Genomic DNA, 26,305 nt, shown 5'->3' on the forward strand with positions numbered 1-26,305 from the left:
TTATTCACCAATTTTATTAATATGTTCTCTTTAAGAATATCTAGGTCTTTCAGCACAACTCTAGGGTCAACTTTAACCAAAAGTGACACTGAAGGATCTAGAGATTCCTAGAGAGAACACACCACTAGGCATTTGCAGCTCCCCCAGCACAGTTCTGTGGTTAATGTCTGACAGATGTTGATCACAGAGTTGCACTAGCGGACCTAGAGATTCCTAGAGAGGTTTTCTCTCAGGTAAAAACACAGGCTCAGACAAAAGCAAACTGCTGAAGCAATTCCTAGCTTGTCTGCTCTTCCTCATTAATAATATTGCCAACTACACTCTGATGTTGCTTGGTGATGCCTGTCCTGAGAGAAAGAAATGAGAAAGAAATAGGGTAGATGAGCTACAAAGAGGGGTGCAAACACTCTCATTATATTGCTCAAGTCCATGAATCAGTGCTGGCAGCAACAGCACTCAAACTTCTGAGAATCTTTCTATCATCACTATTATCCTTTCTTTATTTTATTATATACTAGCTGTACCCGGCCATGCGTTGCTGTGGTTCAATCTGGTTAAATGGAAAAGAAAGAAAAGAGAAAGTGCACATTTCTAAAATATTTAATTTCACAATGCTTGTGGGTATAAAATATTTTTTGTTGTTCCATTGTCTGTGTAGATATAGAGATTGTTTGGTTTGCCAACTCTACAATACGTAACATATCCATGTGAGAAGCAATCCATGTCTAGATCTAAACCACAGAATTCTAAAAGTTGGCCCTGAGTTTTATTGATGGTGATTGCAAACACCAATCAAATTGGGAATTGCAGTCTCTTAAACTGAAATGGCATATGTTTTGGGGTGTGTTGCTGTTACGTCCAACAGATGGCACTGTTTTTCAAAACCCATATTTTTACCTGTCAAAGGTGTGACATCTATACAGTGGACCCTTGTTATACGCTGGGGTTTGGTTCCAAGATCCCCCGTGTATAACAAAATCCGTGTATGCTCAAGTCCCATTAAATATAAAGACATAGCAAAATAGTGTCCCTTATAAAAAATGGAAAATCAAGGTAAATTTATACTTTTCTGGAACATTTTCAAACCGTGTATGCTTGAATCCGTGTATAAAAAATCCGTGTATAAGAAGGGCCGACTGTATATAACAACATATTAGGTATATAAAAACGTGTGTATTCGAATGGAACGTTGTGTCAAAATTTCAAAGCAATCAGTGAACAAATTTCAGAGATTTAAGATTTTGAACAAATGAACATTTACATTTTTATTTATATAGAAGATATATATTAATTTACAAAAGGTGTTGTCCCTTATGCCCGGATGCTGGTACAGAACTAAACTATACTAAACTATGTCTTTGGTGCTTGTACCTTTCATAGATTTGTTGTTAGTCATTATGAATGATACAAACAGCAAAGAGCTGCAGTACATTGTAAAATTAATGCTCAACTTACTAGGACAAGGTAACAGTCTTAAAACAGTGAGCTGGCAAAGGACAATGTACTAGTTAGCATGCTGGACTTTGGGTGGAGAGGCCTGAGATTGCATGAGAAAGAGGGGGAATGGAAATAGCATGTACAGAAAGAATCATCAAATCAAGGAGCTTCTTTTCCCAACATTAAACAGAAATAGCTCATCTCAGAGACAACAAATGAGTTCTGTCAGTTTTCATCTCCTGCAGGAATGAGTCTTTTGTAAAGTTAATGGGTTTTAACTGCAGATTTAAGACCACATCACCCTAGAGTATCTTGTGCTGCAACAGTGATATTTCATAATGATGTATTGTTGCAAAACAAAACAAACAACAACAAGAACAACAAAAACAAAACCATTCTGCATCCTCTCCCCTCCAGCTCAAAACAGATAGGCTCAGAAGGAATACCCCCAGTGTAAGTGAAATGTAATGTCACTGTCCTTACTAATCAAAAAGTCTCTGCATTTCAACAATGTGAATACTGACTCCTGTGCAATATTATTTGTACAACTCCAGTTCTGCAGCTAGCTTGCTGCAAATTCGTTTTGAAATGGTTCTGTCAAATACAAAAAAGTATCTTTATTTTTTTTTTAATTTTTATTTTCGTTTTCAAACAAACACAAAAACATTCATACAACATTATACACATTATACATTGAAGCGTGTAACCTTATATACAAACAACATATTTCACATTGACAAAACAAATAGTTCCTTGACATGACTAAAATAACATTTAACATAAAGGTGCTTCCTATTACTCAGTTAACTTCATCTTTCGATATTAAATTCTTATGTTATGTCTTATTTCCATTTTTCCTTTAAGACATTGATCTCCAAACAAAAAGTGAGTATGAGACTTCCCAAGGAGTAATTCTAAGAAGAGTGTACCTTTACGCTTTCTCGTCTCTTTTTGGGGCGTCTCACTATAGTTTAGTTATAATTTTATTTAAATAGACTGTTGCTATGCAAACTCCTCTCTATCTTATACAATATATAAATTTTAAATGACTTTCCATATGTCCCCGCTCCGGTATAGACAGATTGCTCCTTTGTATTTACAATAGAGCTTCTACTTTTAACAAAGTATATTTGTTTCCATAATTCATATATTAAATAAAAACAGTAAAAAGAAAGAGAGGGGAAAAAATCCCTTCTATTACACTAATTAACTTCCAAAGAAGAATATATTCTGCTCCCAGAGCAACTTAGATATGGAAACGCTTATTTAGTCCCATCTCCCAGTGGTGCATGATTTTTAATCAGACTAGCAAAATATTTTGCCATCTTCTCTTAATATAATCCTTAAATGGTAACCATTGTTCTATTGCTTGTTCTTCACTTTTCCCTTTGGTCCAAGAGGTCATTCTATCCAACTCCGCCATTTCGAAAGTTTTCATTAACCATTTCTCTATTGAAGGGGCGGAGTTCTGTTTCCAGAAGCTAGCAAAGACAATTCTTGCACATGTGAATAGGTAGAATAGTAATCTTCGGTATCTCACAGGTGCAGTGTCTTCAAACATCCCTAATAAGCACATTTCCGGGGAGAAAGGTATTGAAATCTTTAACTCTTTCGCAATTATTTCATATACACATATCCAATATTTTTTTGCAATCTCACAGGTCCACCACATGTGGTAGTAAGTTCCTGTGGTTTTTTGACATTTCCAACATATAGGACTAACTTTCTTATAGATCAGAGAAATTTTATGAGGGGAAAGATGCCATCTGTAAACCATTTTGAATACATTTTCTTTCAGGTCCTGATTAGCAGTATATTTTAGCCCCCTGTTCCAGATGTATTCCCAGTTTTTATACAAAATGTTATGGCCTACATTTTGAGCCCATTTGATCATACTATGTTTGATAGGCTCTTCTTCAGTATTCCATGAAAGGATCAGCTCATAAAATTTCGTAATTGCCTTCCTATTCACTTTACTCAATAGTTCTTCCCAGGCTGTTTTTTCTTTTGCTATTCCCACATCTGCCATGTCAAGCTTCCATCTCTCTTTAAGTTGTCTAAATAGGTACCAATGGCAGTTACTCCCTGATTGGTTCAGTTCTTCATGAGTATTAAACACCAAGACTCCTTGCTGGTCTTTTATTAAATCTGAGTATCTAAGCCATTTTTTTTTTGGGAATGTATCTTTATATAGTCTCCTAAATTTGTTTCCTGCAATTATTACCCAACTGCATTACATGCCCATTTGCCTATACAGGTTGAGTCTTCCTTATCCCAAAATCCAAAATACTCCAAAACCCAAAACATGTTTCATAAATGATTGAGACAGTTTGCTTTCTGATAGTTCAGTGTACTGGTTCAGTGTACACAAACGTTGTTTCATGCACAAAGTATTAAAAAATATTACAGTGGGCTCTCCCTTACGTGGGGATCCGTATGCTGGAGCGCCATTGGAAGTAATAGGGCTCGCACCTGTGGTGCACAGTGGCGCGCGAGTGCCATGAGCATGCACCCCATTAGTTCTTCTGGAGCACATGAGGGGCTATTCTGGCACAGCTTTCAGCATATGCTGAAAGCCGCGTATGGCATGCCCGAGTAAAACGCGGGCGCACTGTATATAAAATTACCTTCAGGCTATGTGTACAAGGTGAAACATGAATTTTGTTTTTAGACTTGGGTCCCATCTCCAAGATATCCCTTATCCAACATCTAAAACACTTCTAGTCTCAAGCATTTTGGATAAGAGATACTGAACCTGTGTATCTCTGTATCTAATAATAATAATAATAATAATTTTTATTTATATACCGCTTTTCCAAAAAGATCAAAGCAGTCTATCATTTCTCTCACCCTGATGACTTTAAAAGGGTGAAAGAACCTAGTTTACAAAATTCCCTGGTTGCCGTGATGAAATACTCACCATGAACAACTAGGCAAGTAGTTGATGATTACCACCCAATTAACATTCAGGCACAAGACAACTGAGGCTGCATCTGCACTGCAGCAATAATTGAGTTTCACACCACTTTAACTGCCAGGGTTCAATGCTATGGAATCCTGGGATTTGTAGTTTTGTAGGGCACCAGAGCTGTCTGACAGAGAAGGCTAAATATATCATCAGACTACAAACAGAGGAAGGGAAAGGGAAGCACCTTTTTAACAACCCCATAAGAGGCTCTTGTTAGGGTCTCCATAAGTCAGAAATGACTTAAAGGTAGGAAATGACAACAACACCAACAACAATTGTTCTTGCTGCTTCCCCTGTCCAATCTCCAAAGGAAGTGCTGATACCACTCAGGAGACCCACACCCTTTCCCTCCCTAGGGATTAATCTGCCCTCCTTCTTGCCTTCCCAGTCCAGAACCTCCCAGTTCAAGTAGAGAAGCCAAAGGTCTAGATACAGACAGAAAGTACGTGGCTGCAGCTATAGCAGCAGTGGCTATTGTGAAGAGTCCTTCATGGCCTAATCTAATAACAAGATTAAGCTTTAAGTAAGGGCATGTCTGTATGATACTCTTTCCCTTACTAAAAAATGAAATAAAACAAACAAACAAAAAGAACTTGATGAATTAAATTAAATGATGGTAACTGTACTTTATTAACATTTAATCAGCTTTGTAAACTTCTTTGGAGTCAATACAATCAATCAATCATCGATTTATGGTTATAAACCAAATATAAAATAAAGTGCATAAAATTCATAAAATACAGAAATACAATGCAGAAAATTGTATTTTGATGGTATATAAGCAAGTCTACATAAATGAAAAAACAGTCTTCCCCATATAAAAAACAGAGTAAGAGTAAAGGTGTGTGTGTGTGTGTGTGTGTATTTAAAATACAAGAGTTCTTTTACACTTATATCAGTCTAGAGACATAGGGGCTCAACAGACGGGGAGAAAGGGGTGGCAAGATGCTGCCTCTTTCTGCCCCCAACAGAGGCCACAGCAACTAAACTGCATGGCCTCTAGAAGCCCTAAAAAGCCCTAAAAAGGGAAGCCCTAAAAAGAGTGTGAGGCACCATTGACGTGCTCATGCATGCTGATGACATCTACATAGTACGGTGCTGTTTGGGTGCTGCACCACGCAGATGTCATTCTTGCGTGACCTGTCTGTATGGGGGCATGCCAAGATGGCACCAGTGGCACATGGTAGGACTCAGGAGTGTGCGGATGCTCCGCTCTCCCAAGCCCTAAAATTGGCCCCAGGCTGGCTCAAATTGCCAGTCTGTTCCGGGTCATAGTTGTATTAGGAGCCTATCCCATGGTGTTTCCATTTGCTTACCGCTATCCGGTTTAAACCTTAATTCGGGCAGCATCCTGATATTATCAGGTGGGTTTTGCCACCCAATTTGCCACCTGAATACTACCCAGGTCTATCCTCGCTTCCCTGCTGGCCATTTTCTCAAGACGGAAAACTCCCAGATCTGAAAAGAGCCAGGAGGAGCGGCTCTGGAAGTGGGGATGGAGCTAGGATGTATTTGGGCAGCAAATTAGGTGTCAAAAAGTCTCTGATAAAATTAGGATGCTGCCCGAATTAAGATAGAGGTAAAATGAATTTAAAAGCGATGGGATAAACTAGTTAGTCTGGAATATCGGTATGCAAAGGAATCTTGTAGCACCTTTGAGATTAACTGAGCGAAAGACATTGCAGCATTAGACTCTTTGGTTTTTTCCCCCTATGAAAGCCAATGCTACAATATCTTTCACACAATCTCAACGGTGCTACAAGATCATTTTGCATACTGATATTCATATCAAGCCAATTTAAAACTTTACTCCTATGCACAACAAGTCTGCTACAACTTTTTAAAAAGTGAGTAGGTAGATCAGGATTCTGTGCCAAAAAGGATCCAAAACTGCAGCTGGCTTAGATATAAATATATTTTTATAGACCTGACCTCTGGAAATCTTAGTAAGCCTTCCCACATCTTCCTCTTGACTTCAGAGGTTTTATTTCCAAAACAATTGGCTGTCACCTTCAATATCCTATTTTTGCTGCCACACAGGGAGGCTAAATGAAGAAAGACGGAGAGACCTGCACCATCAACAGTTGTGTAAAAGAGAGAATTTCAGCAGGTGTTGTTTTCCTGGCAAGCTTTTAAACACCAGAGGAATCCCTATCTCTTTTTCATATGCCTTGTCTGCAGCCTATAAATAATAAGGATAAGAATAAGAATATTTATTTATTTATTTATATCCCGCCCATCCCTGTGGCTCAAGGCAGGAGTACAGCATAAAGGACTGGAAGCGTGCATATATATATATATATATATATATATATATATATATATATGGGGGAAACCAAAGTAACTAGATTTTTGGGGTGCTGAATTTTTGTTCCATTATCAACTTCTGATCCAGGATGGTAAGGATTTGTTTGTTGAACTAAGACTCGGGGAGATTAGAGTTCAAATACATGCTCAATAATGGAAACTGACTGAGGGAGCTTGGGCACATCACACTCTCTCAGGAAGACCATGGCAAACCCTCTTTGAACAAATCTTGCACACACACACACCAAAACAAAAACAAAAACCCAGCACCATGTGATAGGTTCACTTTAGGACTGCCATAAATCGGAAACAACTTGGAGGCATACAACAGCAACAAACCAACTTATGCATTTTTGTAACAAGAATGGAGTTCCAAAAGATAAATGTGGTACAATTTTGTGTATATATAACACCTGTCTAACACAACAAAATCCCCCCTTTTAGCTATTTTTTCCTAGGTGAATTATACTCTTGTTTTCACAGAAAGAATACTATTCCTACTTCAAGAACACTGCTCTTAAATATGTGGAACTGGAGAGATGCTAATTGTGTTAAGTGTCTTTGTGTTAATTGTGTTAATAGAAATTTATTGCTAGCATTGACATTGTTAAAGTAACTTAGGCAAAGGCAGAGAATCATTTGACAGTTCTTTGCAACTATCAAGAGACCTCTGTACCCCTTTGTTGTAAGTCAGAGTGTGCCACCGTCTGGCTAGTCACCGAATTGTACCAAAATAAAACAAAAGTCTATTTAACTCAACACAATGTTTAGCACTTTTACTCCACTTCATCTCAACTGCCATTTCTGGATCCTGGGATCAGTAGATTTACTGGCTCTACAATTCTCTGCCAGAGAATTTCAAATACCTCCCCAAACCACAGACCCCAGGTTTCCAAGGATGGACCCACAGCAGTTAAAGCAGAACCATAGTGATATAATTGTGTAGTGTGAAGGACTGAAGCTGGCAGAAAGAAATCTGGACTGCTTCTATGGAACTAACAGTATGTAGTGAGATCTTGTAGCCCCTTTGAGATTAACTGAAAGAAAGAAGTTGGCGGCATAAGCTTTCATAGACTTCAGTCTATTTCCTCAGATACATAAGTCTATGAAAGCTCATGTTGCCAACTACTTTCTTTCAGTTGTTCTCAAAGGTGCTACAAAGCTAAAATGACTATGGCCCCATACAGACAGGCCAAAATAAAGCTGCTTGGAGGTATGCTGTTTAAATGATGCATGCATCCTAAAAGTCTGGACGCTGCACCAAAGCTGCCCTCCAGTCCTTAGGACTGGATCGTGGCTTTGGCACAGCTTCTGGACTCTTAGTACACATGCATCATTTAAACAGCATACCTCCAAGCAGCTTTATTTTGGCCTCTTTGAATGGGGCCTATATTTTTGAATTCTATGGAACTATCAGTTTTCTAGGGAAACACCATGTGTTCAAATCAGTTGTTCTCCTGTCCGCAAGAGGCTAGGCTTGCCCTCTCCCTGCTTTCCCTTTACTGGCAAGCAAAGACATTTTTATATAAGCAAGCGTTTAATGGTTAAGCAGGGAAGGTTCTTATTTAAATGCATGTTTTATCTGTTTTTTTTTAAACTATGATTTTCAAATGATTTTATAGTGTTTAATGTGTTTTTTTAATTGTTTTAAAATTTTCATTGTAAATGTTTTTAATTTGTTATGTCTGGAAACTGCCTTCGGTCCCACCCTGGGAAAAAGGCAGCATATAAATGAAATCATTTTTTGGTGAACATGAACATAACTGCTTCAGGCTAGTGAAATCTTTGGGTGCATCTGCACTGCAGAATTAAAGTAAATATCACATGCATGTGCACTGAAGAATTGTTTCAGGCATTGTTTCTCATCCACAGATCTGAAGGTTAAAATGCTAGGGGGTTTCATCTTTCAAACCACCCAAACATGTGAGAAACACAAAACACAAATCAACACAATCCCTTTTTTGTGTTGATAAAACAAGCCACTAAGATAACAAATCATTTGTTATTCAGTTGTTTCTCTTCCATTACCATCACAAGATTTTGAGCTGAAGGGAGAAGAAAGCAGATGAGTAAATTACTAGGCGTCTGAAAGATTCCACAGACATTTTATAGATCCACAGTAACCCTCCTATATAATTCTATCCATGCACTATAAAGAATATTCTTTATTGTAATCTCCTGTTTTTAAGATTAGAGTTATTGCTAGATACATTTCACCACCTTCTTAATTACTGCAATGATCTGTATCAGAGGTTTGTAGTTGTTGTTGTGTGTCTTCAAGTCATTTCTGACTATGGCAACCCTAAGATGACCCTATCATGTGGTTTTCTTGGCAAGATTTGTTCAGAGGGGCTTTGCCTTTGCTTTTCTCTGGGGCTGAGAGAGTGTGACTTGCCCAAGGTCACTCAATGGATTTCCATGGCTGAGTTGGGATTCAAACCCTGTTTTCCAGAGTCTTTATGAAACCAGTGTTAAACTGGTTTCAGATCCCAGGCCAGTGCTCCACCCATCTGACCCTCAGGAGGCTGATGATTTCATGGGCATTGCTGTGCCTCTAATGTCATGGGTGTAACCACCTCCTTGATATCCCATGTTTCCTCTGTTGCTGTGCCAGCTGGACTTTAAAGCTGTTGTTGAAGCCATACCCTGCAATATTTCAGAGGTGGAGCTAAGCAATATCAAAGTATGGTAAAGATGACAAAAGTTAGTGGTGAGGAAGTACTGGTTGTGTAGTGGTTTGAGCGTTGGGCTAGGACACTGGGAGACTAGGGTTCGAATCCCAGCTTGGCCAGGAAGTCACTCTGTCTCTCAGGTCCAAAACACATTGCAGAAATATTCCAGTTTGAGACTGCTTTAACTACTCTGGCTGAATGCTAGAGAATTCTGAGAACTGACATTTTGTGAGACATTTAGCCTTCTCTGTCAGAGAGCTCTGGTGCCATTATAAACTACAATTCCCAGGATTCCCTCGTACCAAGCCAGGGCAGTTAGAGTGGTTTCAAACTGGATTGTTTCTGCAGTGTGTTTTGGATCTCAGTCTCAGAGGATGGCAATGACAAACCGAATCTGAACAAATCTTGCCAAGGTTTGCTGTAAGGTCACCATAAGTTGGAAATGACTTTAAGGCATACAACAACAACAGACACACAAGTTAGGAGAGGGTGCCGCAGTTTGCTTTTGCCTGATCCTACCGGATGAATCCTCTATCCTCCCCCAGGCTGAGTTCACCGAGTGCCAACTACTATTGTACTTTGAACTCAGTTTGCAACTGAAGTGAGCCAAAGTCAAAGGGAAAAAGTGGAAGAAGAACTCAGAAACCAGGACATTTTAGAAGCAGCCAGAGGATTCATCTAGACCGTCCCTGTCAAATCAAGACAGTGGGTGGGTATCGTTGAAGCCAAGGACTTGGTTTTAATTTTTTTACACTATAGAACAGGGGTAGGCAACCTGCGGCCCGCGGGCCGGATGCGGCCCGGCGAGGCCTTGGGACCGGCCCCAGCCCGGTCCTGCCGCCGATTGCCGCCGGGGCCTTTGGTGTCTTGCGCAAGGGGCATGGTGGGGCAATTGTCTATAGAAGCCTCAAAAACATGCATTTATCTTAACATTTTTTTAAAAATCAGCAAATTTTTTCGCGTGTCCTCCATTTTTTATTTAAAAAGTGCCCTCCATTTGAAAATGTTGTCCTACATTTGTCCCGGTTTATTTATTTATTTAATTTTTAAAAAATTATTTAATTATTTATTTTTTGGCTTCGGGCCCCCCAGTTGTCTGAGGGACAGCAACCCGGCCCCCGGCTCAAAAGGGTTGCCTACCCCTGCTATAGAACATGGTAAGGAGGGGATTGCAAAGCTATGCACCCAAGTGCCAGCTTTAGGAAGCTTCCTTCCATACTGTTTGTTCCCAATTGGAAGTGTAAGAAAGTAAGTTTGTGTGTGTGTGTATGTTTTTGTTGCAGCCATGCACACCCTGGACTTATGCAGAACAGATGGGGACCACTCATATTCTGACTACAGAACAAAGGTTCTCTCACCTGCACTGAGTACCATTCTTCTGTTTATCCTACCATTTTCCCCCTTTGTGACATGCAGGATAGGACTGAGGAACTTATGTTCCTCCAGATGTTGCACTTTGATCCCCACCATCTCTCACCATTGATTATATGCTGGCTAAGGCTCATAGGAGTTGCAGTCCAACAATATTTGGAGGGCTACACATTCCCCAGTCTTATTGCAAGGAATAGTATTTGGAGAAAGGGAGGAAGCCTATTTTAAAAGCAAGCAAGCAAGCAAGCAAGCAAACAAACAAACAGCAGGGCCTGAAGCATCATCAGGTAGAAAGAGTTGAGCATAGTCCTTTGCCCGCCTTCTGCCCCTCCTCCTGGGCTCCTGGACATAATTAGTCCCTGTTCTGGTTTATTCCCCATTAAGCAAAGGCTGGCTGCAACAGCCACATCCGGTGCCCTGGATGCTGTAATTCATCTCTGCCAAGTTAATAACCCTTATGCTTGGAGGAAGGGAAGGAAGTTATTAGATGATGGAGCAGATGAATGGCTGTGGCAGATTTCATAAAGGCCCTAGTTCAGAGGATGAAAAGCACCTTCTTCTCCCTCAAGATCAAGGACACTGTTAAACTTATTATTCTTGGGGAAACTACTGATTTCAGGAGATAGAACACACACAGAGACATACACAAGCCGTACTTTCTTGGACTATATCATGTGCTGTATTGGCTAATGCAGTGCGTCCTAAGCTATTTGATGTTTGTGACCATCTATTATTCCACACACACCCCATGTGCCAGGATTGGTATCGTATTTGCACCCATTGGCTATAACTGTTTCTTTCTTTTTTGGAAACTCATCAGGGAACTCATCAGGCAGTTACTACGCTGGCACCCCTGCATAGTAATGTAACAGCAGTCCTTTACTGGATACAGATGTTACAGAACTGCCCAGTTCTATTTCCCACATATGTAAATCCATTTACAAAGACCTAAATCCCACACAGCATCCTGGCCCACATTTTTAACTGTTTTTAAATGTATTGATGGTTTAATTATTATTTTTTAAAACTTTTGTATGAGTGAATTTTTAATCTATGTTTTGCTTTAACACCTGTTAAGATGTGTTAAATCCACAACTGTGAACAAGGCAGGAGATGGTGAGGATGAGGATGATGAGGATGTGGATGATAATGATGATGGAGGGGAAGTGAAGAAAAAAGAAAAAAGAGAAGAGGAAGAGGAAGAGGAAGAGGAGACAGAGGAGAAAAAGGAAGGAGAGGGAGGAGAAAAAACAAGGAAGAGGAGAAGGAGAAGGAAGAGAAAGAGGATTTTTTTTTCTTCTACAGTTTTTTTCCTGGGCCCATCAAAACTGGAGATTCTGCACCTGAGATGACTTACAAAAACTGGAGAATGGTTTTCTATAGTTTATGTAATGTGTCATATCTTTAATATCAATGATATGAAAATCACTTTAATAAACATTATTTAAAAAAAGAAATAATAGAACTTATATCTGTTTAATTTGCAAGAGTGGAAACAGCAGAATATCATCAGTTCTTCTTCCTATGGAGGCTCAATTGCAACCAAGTGAACACTGCTTGGTGCCTTTTCCCTTCATCTGACTGCACACTATCTTTGCTTTTTTTTTTGCACTGTAGAACATGATAAGGAGGGGATTGCAAAGCTATGCACCCAAGAGCCAGCTTTAGGAAGTTTCCTCCCATACCATTTGTGTGTTCAGTCCATGGTGGTTCTGAGAATGTGGGCAGTGTGTCTCTTACAGTATTACTGTACAATATTTGTGTTTATAATACAGTGTATAGTATAAAATATATGTATAAAGTACTGTATACAGTAATATACAGCAAAGAGGCATTAATGGTAAGCTTTTGTTAAGCTTACTTTACTTTTGTTTGTGTGTACATGGGAGCTAGCGTGGCATAGTGGTTTGAGTGTTGAATTACAACTCTGGAGACCAGGGTTTGAATCCAGCTTGGCCATGTAACCCACTGGGTAACCTTGGGCAAGTCACAACCTCTCTGTCTTGGGGGATGGCAACAGCAAACCCATTCTGAAGGAATTTGCCAAAAAATAATAATAATGATGATAGGGTTGCCTTAGGGTCACTATAAGTCGGAAAGAATTTGACATGCAAAAGGTAAAGGTGAGGTTGTCAAATTGTGTCCAACTGTAGGGAGCGGTGCTCATTTCCATTACTAATCCGAAGAGCAAGCACTGACTCTGTGATCATGTGGCAAGCATGACTGCACAGAACACTGTAACCTTCACAGCAAAGTGGTTCCTATTTATCTACTTGTGCTTTTACATGCTTTCAAACTGCTAGGTTGGCAGAAGCTGAGACTAGTGGTGGGAGCTGACTCCATCATGCAACACTTGGGCCTTGAACTGCCAACCTGCCGATCTTGCAATCAAATGTGTCTTAAGCGCTGAGTCACCACATCAACAACAAAAATCTCTCTCTCTCTCTCACTGTATGTCTATAGAGTGTGCTAATTAGCTTTTGTGTGCATTCAAAAGTGGTAAATAGTACATTATTTATGTATAGTATATTATTTATTTTCTGCAGCCACAATGCATTTGCAAGCTAAAAAATCCCTGAGTCCACTTTTCAACCAATTCCACTTTCTGATAATACTCTAGTCCCTAATCTGTCAGATAAGTAGGGACGTCTTGTATTTTTTGGAGAAATAAATCACCAGGAACAGACAGCATACCAACAGAGGTGTTCCAAGCTACAGAGACAGAATACTGTACATTCAAATTCTAACTAAAATCTGCCAAAAAATATTGAAAACAAAACAATGGCCTACAAATCGAAAATGCTCAATTTACATTCCAGTCCCCAAGAAAGGGGATACTAGAGACTACAATAACCATGGAACTACTGCATTAATCTCTCACGCAAGCAAAGTGATACTCAAAATATTCCAACAAAGACTTTTACAATATATACAGCAAGAAATGTCAAATGTCTAATCTGGATTCATAAAAGGAAGAGGCACTGGGGATCATACTGAAAATACAGTTAGCTTATGGGATGCACCAAAGAATTGCAGAAGAAAATCAGCTTGTGCTTTATAGATGATGCAGTGGTTCTCAAACTTTTTACTCTTGTGACCCCCCTTTTATATCTACATGTGCCACTAGACATAATACATGAATAAAAAAAATGCTTGTTTAGTGTGCTGTCCATCCTTCTTATACACATATTTTTTATACACGGATTCAAGCATCCACGGTTTGAAAATGTTCAAAAAAAAAGTATAAATTTCAAATATCAAACCTTGATTTTCCATTTTTTATAAGGGACACCATTTTGCTATGTTATTATATTTAATGGGACTTGAGCATCCAAGCATTTGGTTATCCACAGGGGATCTTTGAACCAAACCCCAGCTTATAACAAGAGTCCACTGTATTTCCATTCACACATTCATGTATATTTATATTTTAACATTTTATAAAGAAATAGCAATCCTCCTTCTTCAGACAGAGGCTCCAAGCACCTTCCTTGCCTTTCTCTTCCCATCCAGGACAGAAAAAGCTTGGAAAGTGGAGGAGGTAGGAAGGATCAGAGACTCCAAATATCACCGCCCCCCTTGAGCCGTCTTTTCCTCTCCCCCTCCCCCCCCGTGGTCCTGCCCCACAGTTTGGGAACCACTGGATTATAGCAGCAGAGACTTTGACTTTTTACATGAATCACTCTAAAAGAAATGCGTATGCCACAACATTTGATTGTCCTGATGTGTGACCTATACTCAGAACAAGAGGTCACTGTCAGGACATAATATGGAGAAACACAGTTGTTTCCAACTGGCAAGAGGGTCAGACAAGGCTGCATTTTAGCACCCTATCTGTTTAATTTATATGTACAACATGCCAAAGACTTGGAATGTCTACTGTGAAAAGTCAGGAAAGAAAGTACAAAAGCAGGACTACAGCTCAACATTAGGAAAACAAGAAAAAATGACTACAGATTATTTACATAACTTTAAAATGGATGATGAAGACATGAAAATAATAATAAAAAAACATCCTATAACTATACCACCGCAATAGGGATGCAGTGGCTTAGTGGTTAAGATGCCAGTTCTGATGATCCAAAGATCAGAAGTTTGGCAGTTCAAGGTCCAAGTGCTGCATGGTGGGGTGAGCTCCTTTCACTAGTCCCAGTGTCTGCCAATCTAGCAATTCAAAAGCATGCAAATGCAAGTAGATAGATAGGTACCACTTCTCAGTGGGAAGATAACAGCGTTCGGTGCAGATATGCTGGCCACATGACCACCAGAGCAGTCCTTGGACAATGCTGGCTCTTTGGCTTAGTAACAGAGATGAGCACTGCCCTACAATCGGTTACGACTAGACATTCATGTCAAGGGACTACCTTTTATCTTTACCTTTCTTTACTAGTCATTCATATAAATTGAGATTGTGACCAAGAAATAAGAAGAATGTGGCTAGATCTCTTTGACTCCAGGTATATAGCTCATCTGGTTTGGGGAGGGCCAGGCTTCTGGGTTCCAAGCCAATTCAAGTGGCCAAAAGCCACCTGCCCTGCTCCATCTTTCCATGTATCTGGTAGAGAAGGAGGAAGAGTGGAGAACCAGGAAGATGGTAGCAATGGCAACTGCAGCAGCCTTTGCACAGCAAGGGAGAAGAACCTCCCTGCTATCCTGCTCACCTCCAATAGCCAATGGTGGGGAGTGCTAAGAGTTGCAGCCCAACAGCATCTGGAGGGCCACAGTTTGCCTCCTCTCCCTGAGTTCAACAAATCATTGGCGTTTATCTTAGAGGAAGAGGTTTGCACTGGCACTTCATCCCACGATGTTCTCTGAGAAGCCAGAATGTCATTCCGTGCAAATGTGGTCCCACCCTGCTTGTATATTTGCAAATTAAAGTAAATATCATACACATGTGCACCAAAGAAGCCTCTGTATATTTCCAGTGCTTGCTTTCCCCCTTCACAGGAAGCCAAACTTGGGTGGCCTTCTCCATGAAACATCTTACCATCCAACAGTAACTTGGGATGCATCTAAACTGTACAAATAATGCAGTTGGGCATCAATTCAAATGCTGTAGTTCTATTCTATGGAATCTTTGGATTTGTAGTTTTACAAGATCTCTAGCCTTCTCTACCAAAGCATTCTGGTGCCTCATCAAACTATAAATTTCAGGGTTCTGTAGTATGATGTCATGGAAGTTAAAGTAGTGTCAAACTGCATTATTTCTACAGTGTATGTGAAAGCCTGGGGGAGGTGGCTCAAATGTATGTATGTATTTACAGGGGACCCTTGTTATCCGCTGGAGTTTGGTTCCAGGACCCCCATGGTTCCAAAAATCTGAGGATGCTCTAGTCCGATTAAATATAGTAGCATAGAAAAATGGTGTCCCTCATATAAAATAGCAATGTCAAGGTTTGCTTTTTGGAATTTATATTTTTTGGGAATATTTTCAATCCATGGATGCTTCACTGTGGATAAAAAAAATCTACAGATATGGAGGGCCAGCTGTATGTATATGATTTTTAAATTGGATTTATATTCCACCTTTCTTGTGGGTTGGTATCCTAGCTGCCTCTTGTATCTCTTTTAACAATCTCTTTAAAGTCATGTTCCGTTCTGTCATGTGGCTTGCATCAAATCACCTTTTATAAACAGATCCTGGCCCAGCCTTTTCAGAGAAGCCCTCTTGCTCTCTGCCTCAAGGCTGGTTGAGTAAAACCAAAGAGACGGGCTCCTAATGGGCGCCTGCTTCATTCCTCCCCCTTCCTTCCCCCTTTCCCATTAAACTGTCTCGGAAAAGAAATAAGTGACCGCACCAAACCCCCATGAACCTTTGTCAGCTTGGGGGGTCCTGGAATGACAGTGGGACCCAAAGGTATTCAATCCAAGATGGCTGGGAGAGTCACCCCCTCCTTCCTCTTCCCCACCTAGTCAGAAAATGTCACACTGGAGCCGCAAGACTCTCTGGTCATCCACATAGCTGTCTTAACCCTTCTGCAACAGCGTGCCCACAGGGCACATATTGTGTGCGTCTATGTAGTCAAAAGTTGTGTTGTTTAAAGGCTTAAGATTAGACATTCCTAAGGAGCCAGTGTGGCATAGTGGTTTGAGTATTGGACTATGACTCTGGAGACCAGGGTTCAATTCCCAGCTTGGCCATGAAACCCACTTGTGACCTTAGCTAAGTCACATTCTCTCAGCCTCAGAAGAAGGCAATGGCAAACCTCCTCTGAACAGTTCTTGTCAAGAAAAACCCATGATATGTTTACCTTAGGGTGGCCATAAGTCACAAAGTCACACAGAATTAGCTCCCTTCTTTCTATGAGCAACAGATGAAGATCACAGATGTGATTAACAGATAAAAATGAAGAGCAGATCTAAAGGTGGATTTCGGTTCTGCTTTAGAGACCAGGGCAAAGTGTTGCCCTCCAGATGCCATTGAACTGCAGCTCCCATCAGTCCTAGGTAGCACAGCCAACCAGGGTTGCGAGACCGAAAACTGGAGAGGAATTCTGTACCTTTAATCATTGTGCAGAAGAGGGAATTTCAGCAGGTGACACTTGTCAGAAAACCAGGTAACAAGCAACAGCTGCTGAAATTCTCTCTTATGAACAATTAAAAATACGTACAAGCAAAACCACTTCTGAGTCTTCCTTGACTAAGAAAACCCTATAAAATTCATGGGGCTGGCATAGGTCAACAGTCGACTTGAAGGTAGGCACCCCCCCCCCCCCCATATCCTCTCCAGTCTCATTCTGGCAAACCTCTGATAAGCCAATACTAAAGCATACTGGTAGGGTTCTCAGATCTCAGGGCTTAGTCCCCCTTCTTTGGACCTGAGGATAAGGGGAGGAATCTCAGGATAAGAGCACTGTCCTGAAAAGATTTTTTTTTTAAAAAATATATATATCCCTGTGTGCTGCTTGCTTCCACTGCTGTGGGGTGTATTGAAGTGGCTCTTTTAGACTTTCCAAAGGCCTCATCTCTTTCCTCCTCCTCCTTTGTTTCATTGATTAGACCTGTCTTTTTTTTTTTAGGTGACATTCTCTGAGAACCTGTGGTTGATGCTTCATGTAGAATCTTAAAGATATCACCTGGATATGGCTGCCATTTGTCCTGAAAAACCTGGAAAATCCCAGATTGAAGGGACTAAAAATATTACAGCCAGCTGGGCCATGTGAAACAGTAAATCCCAGATTCCTTCTTCATCATAGGCCAATTGGTAGGTTTAAAATGTGACAATGGAAAGTCAAAAGGAAAAGAGGCAAACAGAGATGGTCTTGTATTCTGTGGTGTGTTGGGGGCTCGAACCTAGGGCTAAGCAGCCTAGTGGAATTTCACTTGCAAACAGCTGGGCCTCTCTTCACAACGGCTAGAGAAGAAGAAAAAAGAGCTTAGTTTGGTATTGAGGTTGAACCATAATGGTAGAAAAGGTGCAATGATTAATATAAGGTGTTGGTTATTACCTATAAAGCCCTAAATGGCTTGGGCCCAGGATTCCTGAAGGACCGTCTCTCCCCGTACATTCCGCCTCGCACCCTCAGAACATCTGGGCAGCAACTCCTGAAGGTGCCTGGGGCAAGGTTGGCCGCTACGGCCAGAAGGTCCTTTTCCACAGCCGCCCCAGCCCTTTGGAATACGCTGCCCATAGAGCTCCGCTCATCTACCACCCTGGCCCAATTTAGGAAGGGACTCAAAACCTTCCTATTTAATCAGGCATTCCCCGACTAAACATCCTATGGGCCTCCCTCCTCACTCGTGGCCGTGAGGTTGGGCTAAGGGGTTTTTATTGTTTTTATGAAGAGATGATGTTGTTTTTAATCTGTTTTATATTGTATTTGCTGCACTAAGGTGCATTTGTAAGCCGCCCTGATCTATTTGGAAGGGCGGGGTATAAATAAAATTTTATTATTATTATTATTATTAATATGTTGAATTTGCATAATCAGAATGTAAATTAATAATATGCAAACTGGAGGCCCAGATATGAGGGATTGGAATATGGCAACCCTACACCAGGACCCACCCCCTGAAACTTTAAGAGGTACTGCCCTTAGTTCTGAGGTTTGGCTGTGCAATCTCAAAGTATGGGGTGCTCCTGACCTGGCAGCCTTCAATGCTGGCATCTGTTGGTCAACAGAAACTAGCTACAACAACAGAAAAAAAGAAACAAAAGAATTAGTTGGTGAAGAAGGGTTTTCCTGAAATGCATCAGCTGAACAAATTAAAACACCTTTTTTACAACAATACTGCTTAGTTTTGTTCCACAAGACTCTTTCTCTTCCAGAAAAAGAGTTTGAAGACCATGTGTTGCTCACTCTGGTACAGACTGTAACCAAAGCCAACAGCCAGAGAGTTTTCCTTAGGGCCCAAAGAGGTTATAAGGGAATGTGTCCATCACTCAAGCAAGCCCAATAGCTTGCTTAAATGGGGATCTGCTTCTCCTTGGGAAGGTGGCTGCAGAGGGTGGGGGGAGCTATAGGCCACCCTGACGTTTTCAGCTTCCTCTCCCCTCAGGAGGTTAAATGCAGGGAAACAAACCTTTAAATCCCTGCAGAAGAAAGGTCACCAGATTGCACTTTTGGAGTGGGGGAGAAAAGGCAAGATCACCACTATAATTTAAGTCCTCTTCCTGCAGCAGCTTCTAATGCAGAAAAGGGGGGTAATAGACTATAATCGGTTACATTGATCTCCCTTGGTTTGTTCCAAGGCAAATTTTTCAAGAAAGAAATTGCTCAACCACAGAACTGACCTTCTCCAAACTAATGCTGATGACAGAGGCCCCAGAAATAGAATCTGGATGGGATGTGGGAGGAAGAGAAGGGACAAATTACCTTCTAAAAAGGACAATCTCTATCTTCCATGTTACATATTTCTGAAGGGAAATTTGCTTCCATTCTGCCCTGTCATGTTTGAATTAAAGAAATAGTACACACATGCCATAATGGTGTAATGCTCTGTAATCCAAGGGAAAGAGAGCTCTCCTTGGAATTTTTCGCTAACTTGGGTGGGTGAGCACAGGACAGTGGTGTCAGAAGAATGATATTATTTCTTTGAAGGGAAACGGCAAACTGCTTCATTGAGATAAAACAGAACAAATGACAGCACTCTAAGCAGAAACAGGAGCATCTCCACTGCAAATAGATGATGCTAAAGTAAGACAGAAAGAGGCCCTTAGAGCAAGAGAGAGTGGCTTGGAAGCCTCCCAAATATAGCATCTGGAGTCTTCCTGCAAGTAGGTGATGGGAGCTTTGCTTAATCTGTAGTTGAGGGTCACAGCTGATCCAAAAGCCCAGCTGCAAAGCACCCAGTGGGGGCAAATTAAGATGGTTTGGGGATATGGAATATCCAGGAACTTGCAAGCAAGCATGAGCATAAAAAGCCAATGGAATGGTCCCAAGAATTAGAAGGCTGCCAGAAGTGAAAGCACAGGATCTGAAGCAAGAGCAGATAGAGCCCTCGGTGGAAGGAAGTGTGCCAGAAGGACACTAGCTAGAAGCCTACAGATGTGAGCAAGGAAGTACTAATTTTAGACCCTTGTCAGTTTGGGAAACCCTAAACTCTCCAGGTGTTCTGGACTCCCATCCTCATAAACTTTTATTATTAGCCATACTGTCTATGAATTTTGGCAGCTGAAGTCTAACACATCTGGAGGGTGAAGGTTTTCCCACCCGTGTTGTATGCACTTCAGGATGACCTTAGTAGGAAAAGTGTAGTCCTTCACATGTTGTTCAAATTAATTTTTGAATGATACATTTGTGCCTCTGAGAACACTACAGTATATGAAGGTTCTTGGCTGCTGAAGGGCAGGCACACTGAGGTGGCAGCAGTTATTCACGGCTGGGGGTGTTCAATAGTAGGATGATTTGAATAAAAACTTGCACAAGAGCCATGAGGGCCTCGAGAAGTTTCCCCATAAGCCACAGTGGTGGGGCAGGAGGAGGTCCTCATATTTGGTGGCAGAGATGGGGATAAGTTGACACGCTTACATTTTGCTGCTGCCAGTATCTTTCACCATTGGCTATGCTAGTTAGAGCTGATGGGAGCAGCAGTTCAGCAACATCTGGGTACACATTTCTCACCATTGTCTACAGTGGTTCCCAACATTTGTTCCTCCATTTCTTTTGGACTACAGATCCCAGAAGCCACAGCCAACCTGGCCAACAGTCAGGAATTATGGGAACTGAAGTCCAAATAATCTGGAAGACCAAAGGTTGGGAACCTTTGCCTTAGCAGAGGTGACTTCCATGTCACTTTCTGCTGTCAAAAAAAGGCCTCCCTTACACATGAAAATGGCCCACAGAGGATGAAAATCATGGTGAAAATGTTCCTCGCCTTACATAGAGGATATTTGGAGTCAAAAGGTGTTGTTGTTTTTTAATTGCAGTCCTCTAAGGTGTCCTTGGGAAAATATGCATCCCCCTTACTCCCAATAGTTGCCCACCCAACCTTATCTGGTGGGATTAAATCCCCTTCATTGGCAAATCTGAAGTCACTGACCTCCCTGGAAAGCCTGTGAGTTACAAGTCTGTGAGTTATAGAGGCAAAGCAGAGAAGGAAGTCTGCTTGTCTCAGATGGAGATTTAGACTTCTGCTGGATTGTAGAACGATAGTGATTTCTGTCAACCAGTTTGGGAATAATACTTTGTCAGAATCAGTCCCTGAGTTTGGGTGGATGGCTGAGTGAGTGTCTGTAAGGTACCGTATATACTCATGTACAAGTCAACCTCATGTATAAGTTGAGGTCAACTTTTGGGGCCAAAAATATGGATTTTCATATGACCCGTGGATAGGTCAAGGGTGTGCTCTCCTCAGCGTCTCCCTCACTGGGCTTTCCTCGCAAAAGAAGCCCAGCAAGGGAGAGGCTTTTGGGTGATCACGCACCCTCCTCGGTGTCTCTTCAGCCAGGCCCCTTTGCTGAGGAAAGAGCCTTACCAAAGAGAGGCTTCTGGGAAAGGCGATCGCCCTCCCAAGCGTCCTCCCTTCAGCGGGGCTCCTTCCCAAGGGAAGGGGCCTCGCCGAAGAGAGGCTTTGGAGAAGGCAGTCGCCCTCCCCAGAAGCGTCCCTTTGGCGGGCTCCTTCCCAAGGGAAGGGGCTTCGCTGAAGAGAGGCTTCAGGGGAAGGCGATCGCCCTCCCCAGAAGCGTCCCTTCGGCGGGGCTCCTTCCCAAGCGAAGGGGCCTCACTGAAGGTAGGCTTTGGGGGAAGGCGATCGCCTTCCCCAGCGTCTCCTCAGCCAGCCCCCTTCTCTGGGGAAAGCCTGGTGGAGGAGAGGCTGCAGGGCACGCGATCATCTCCCTCGCTGGGCTTCTCCCATCGGAAGGAGTAGAGCCTAGCGGGGGCTGCAGGGCAATCAGGCACCCTTGCCAGCATCTCCCCAGATGGGCTATCTCTTGCAGAGGTAGCCCGGCTGGGGATAGGCTTGGTCAAAGTACCGCATTGCCCCGTAGATAAGTCGACCTGCGATTTTGGACGCCATTTTGAGGCAAAAATTTCTTGACTTATAGTCAAGTATATATGGTACTCTGTGTCAAATTTCCATGTGCTCAATCATAGATCCACTCCATTCCATTCCTGAATTAATTGGCAAGATTTCGGAAAAGAATCAGTGTTATTTTTGTATTTTAATATGTTTTTGAAACATTTATTAAAATGATATCTAAATGTGTTTTCTCTCAAATGAAGCAATTCTAAATGATTTTTATTCATTCTTTTCTTTTAAAGATTCATTTATGTGGATTTTGGCACAGGAATGATTGTAGCCAATGGATACAAATATGGTACCATTTCCTGGCACATGGGGGGGGGGAACAATTCCTGTTCCTCCACATCTGATAATGCATGAAGTGCTCCACTTGATAATTCTGAGTGCTCCATGAAACTACAGAATGTAGCATTCCATAGGATGGATCTATGACACTTAAAGTGTTATGAAAGTAGTTACAGTAGTCCTGCCTTATCCATGGGGAACACTATGCAAGACCCTCAGTGGATGTCTGAAACCATGGATAGTACTGAACCCTATAGCAGTAATATTTTCAGACTGCTATTGACCACAAACAACTGTAACAAACAAGGTGTAGTGGTTTAAGCATTGGACTAGGACTCTAGAGACCAGGGTTCAAATCCCAGCTTGGCCATGGAAACCCATTGGGTGTCCTTGGGCAGGTCATACTCTCTTAGCTGCAGAGGATGGCAATGGCAGACCCCCTCTGAAGAAACTTGCCAATAAATCCTCATGATGGGGTCGTTGTAGGGTTATCATAAGTCAGAAATGACTTGAAGGTACACAGCAGCAGCAGCAATAACAACAACAACTGTAACCTCGGAGAGCAAAACTGCAGATAAGGAGGGACTGAGTAATATTTTCAGATTGCAAATGTCTGTGGATAAGGGCAGGCTGCGTTGTGTAGTGTCAATATGCCCCAAATCTGCTTCCTTGTATTATGAATCCATTGGTTCAGATCCTATCCATGGAAGCAACAGAAAATAAGCTTGCTCTACCATATGATAACTTTTTTTGTTGCTAAGTGTGCAAAAGATTGAAGATGAGAGGATGAAGGTTTTCATATTCAAGGTCATTACATAGATAGGGAAAGCAGCAGGCCTCTGACAAAAGGATTACAGAGAGAAAGTCTTAGTAGAACATTTGAGAGCTGCTTGCCAGGAAAGAGCCTGAAAAGGCTTTTAGAAGAAGCAGAGGCATCTCTACAGAAAGTGAGCACTTCATATTCCCAAGGACCAAAAGAAACCCAGCTCATCTTGGTAATGATGAGAGGATGAGTCTTCCCTCACCCACCCCTCACTTCTTTCCTTTTGAATTGGGCATATAATATTGTAACTAGGGTGCTTGATATGTAAAATTGTTAAGAATTCCTTGACTGGAACAAAAAGGGACTCTAGCTCTTTACTGATCTTTTGAAGGAAAGGCTAAGGGGTGGGATTTCCAAGTGCTGAGAGAGTGTTGTGTGTTTCATCTGGAATGAGAAATTGGGGGGGGGGGTCCTTTTTAAGAGAATGTGTGGGGAGAGGTTTATGTCTAGCATTCTAACCACGGTGCCCCATTAACATACCTCAATCAAGATGCCTTATGTCAGAAAGTAGGGGGATTGGGTGGCTCCCAGAACCCTCCCCTTCCCCCATTAAAAGTTTTCTTTATTTTTCTTGCAAAAAGACTGGCCTTAGGTGAAATCATTTCCAGATGTGTCGTTGCGTTAGGCTCTTGCAAAAGAAAACAACAAGTCTTGCGGCATCTTAACGGCTATCAAATTTATTATGGCATGAGCATTTAAGAACTATATTCTGCAAGCCAGGCTCTGTGCATAAGAATAAATACATGCAAATTTGATCTCCAAGATGGCAAAATTTATATTCAAAATCCAATGAGGTAACACTTTAGCTTCCCAAAGAAACTCTGTAACATGCAACTGACCTTCAAGTAGCCAGTTTAGAGAAAAGCTTCAAAGAAGCTTTAGGAATGGCTGAGATAGAGTTAAACCTCTTGCTGTCTCCTGCTACTTGGATCAAGACATTTATCGTACTGTATCTGTTACTTAGCAGAGTAATTAGTAAACACGTTTATTTGTTTGTATTTGTATACAAATACCAGGATGTTTGTATTAACAGCAACAACTATTTTCTCTATAGTGATTCTTAAAAATAGAATTGTCACAATTGGTGCTTTAATTTTCCTGAGACCTCATAATTGTCCACTATTACCAGGGACAAAATGTAGGACTAATTCGAGACCAATCTGTAGGACAACTGCAGGACAAAACTCAGCCCAAAATGTAGGACATTTAAGGTCTTACATTTTGGGTTGAGTTTTGTCCTGCAGTTGTCCTACAGTTTGGTCTAGAATTTGTTCCACATTTTGCCCCTGGTAATAGTGGACAATTATGGCAATCACCCCAACTCTGTGTATACATACAAAGGACACATGTGTGCACTCAGAGAGAATCCAGCAGCACAGGATGGGCATTAATGCATTCAGTGAAGTTTGCATTCAATGAACAAGTTCATGCATTTTGAATTCTGTTTGCAGCTACTGGAGTAAGCAGAAGAAAAAGGGAGAAAGTGGGAAGAGGAGAGAGAAACTGGGACATTTTAAAAGCAGCTGAAAAAGTAGGACAATAGAGGATTAATCAGGACTGTCCTTGCCAAATCAGGGCAGTTGGACCACATGCTATCTGTTAACATTATGATTTTGACAGTTTTAAAAATCTTTAAAACCATTGCCAAAATAATGAGTTAGGACAACAAATTCATTTTTAACACATTATTCCCAGGCTGTCTCAACAACAAGGTTAAGGACAAAGTCTCATGGCCTAGAGGTAGTGTCTTTGTAAAGGCTTCTGGGCCCTACAACCTTTAATTCAGAGATCAATCCCTGGACAACTCCTTGCTTGGCTGACAGAGGCACCTCACAGCAGGAGCAAGCAAATCCTCTGTTCAGTTCAGTTGATTCCAGCAAAGGCCTACAGTCCAAGCCATGCAAATCATAGTTTTCCTTGCCTACAGCAGGGAGATGTAGCAGTCGGGAAGATTTTTGAGCTCCTTGTGACTGAATCTGAAGAATAAACAAGGCCTCAGAAAACCGACTTCCAACTGCTCCTTTTCCACTGCTGAGAAACAGAGGCTAGACAAATGAATCCAGCAGTCCAGTCCCAGAGAGATTCCCTGGGAGTCCAACCTGGCATGAATACAGACCACTTCCCTCTCTCCTAGTCCTTCAGTTTGGCTACACTGCTCCTAATCACTCAAAACTCAGGAGCCAAGGCTGGATATAAATCATGTGTTCAACTTTAAAATCATATGGTTTGGAACAGCAAAAAGAACCTGATCTGCCTTTTCTGGATGATTGGATTCTGTTTTCTTTTGTTTTTCAAGATGTAAGAGACTTTCCTACTGAATCAGTCTGGAGGCCTTTCTAGTCAAGCATCATGTTTCCCACAGTAGTCACTCAGATGCTCGGGTGCTCACCTGGAGGATATGCACTCAACAGAGCTCTTCATAACTAACTCATTTTGGAAGAAAAGTGGGGTATAAATCCAATAAATAAATAGATAAATAAACCCATAGTTATATACACCATAATGGAAGTACTCTATAGCCACCATGACAACTAGTCACTCATAACTTTATCCTCGATAAATGCGTTTAGTCCCCCTTTAAAGCCATCCAAATTGGTGTCAACAGCCCTATCTTGTGGTAGCAAATTGTATAACTATGTGCTGCTGTGTAGAGACGTCCCTCCTTTTGTTTGTCTTGAATCTTCTGTGATAGCTGAAAATGACATGATAAAACTGCATTTCTTGTAATATGATTGATTTCCATTTTAGCAGGGGAAAAGACGTATACAATAGGGTGACCTCATGGTGGAGAGGAAATGATCATATTTGCTGTGAAGCAGAAGTGAGAACTCAATATGACAAGACCATTCTCAGTGTAACCTCATGGTGTACATAATAAATAATTCAGCTCCTAGCAGCTGAGTATTCCTAGCTCACAAAATTAGTTTACTCTGGAATATGTTCCAGTGGCGGGGGGGGGGGCATCTACACTGTAGA

General features: G+C 41.4%; 1 protein-coding gene across 1 annotated transcript in view; it reads right to left on the reverse strand.

The window, feature by feature from the left end:
- The window catches only part of TNS2 (tensin 2), a 156,137-nt gene that overhangs the window by 119,288 nt on the left and 10,544 nt on the right, over positions 1 to 26,305 (reverse strand). The window lies entirely within an intron of this gene.

Source organism: Sceloporus undulatus, chromosome 2 (assembly GCF_019175285.1).
Source record: "Sceloporus undulatus isolate JIND9_A2432 ecotype Alabama chromosome 2, SceUnd_v1.1, whole genome shotgun sequence".
Classification (NCBI taxonomy): Eukaryota; Metazoa; Chordata; class Lepidosauria; order Squamata; family Phrynosomatidae; genus Sceloporus; species Sceloporus undulatus.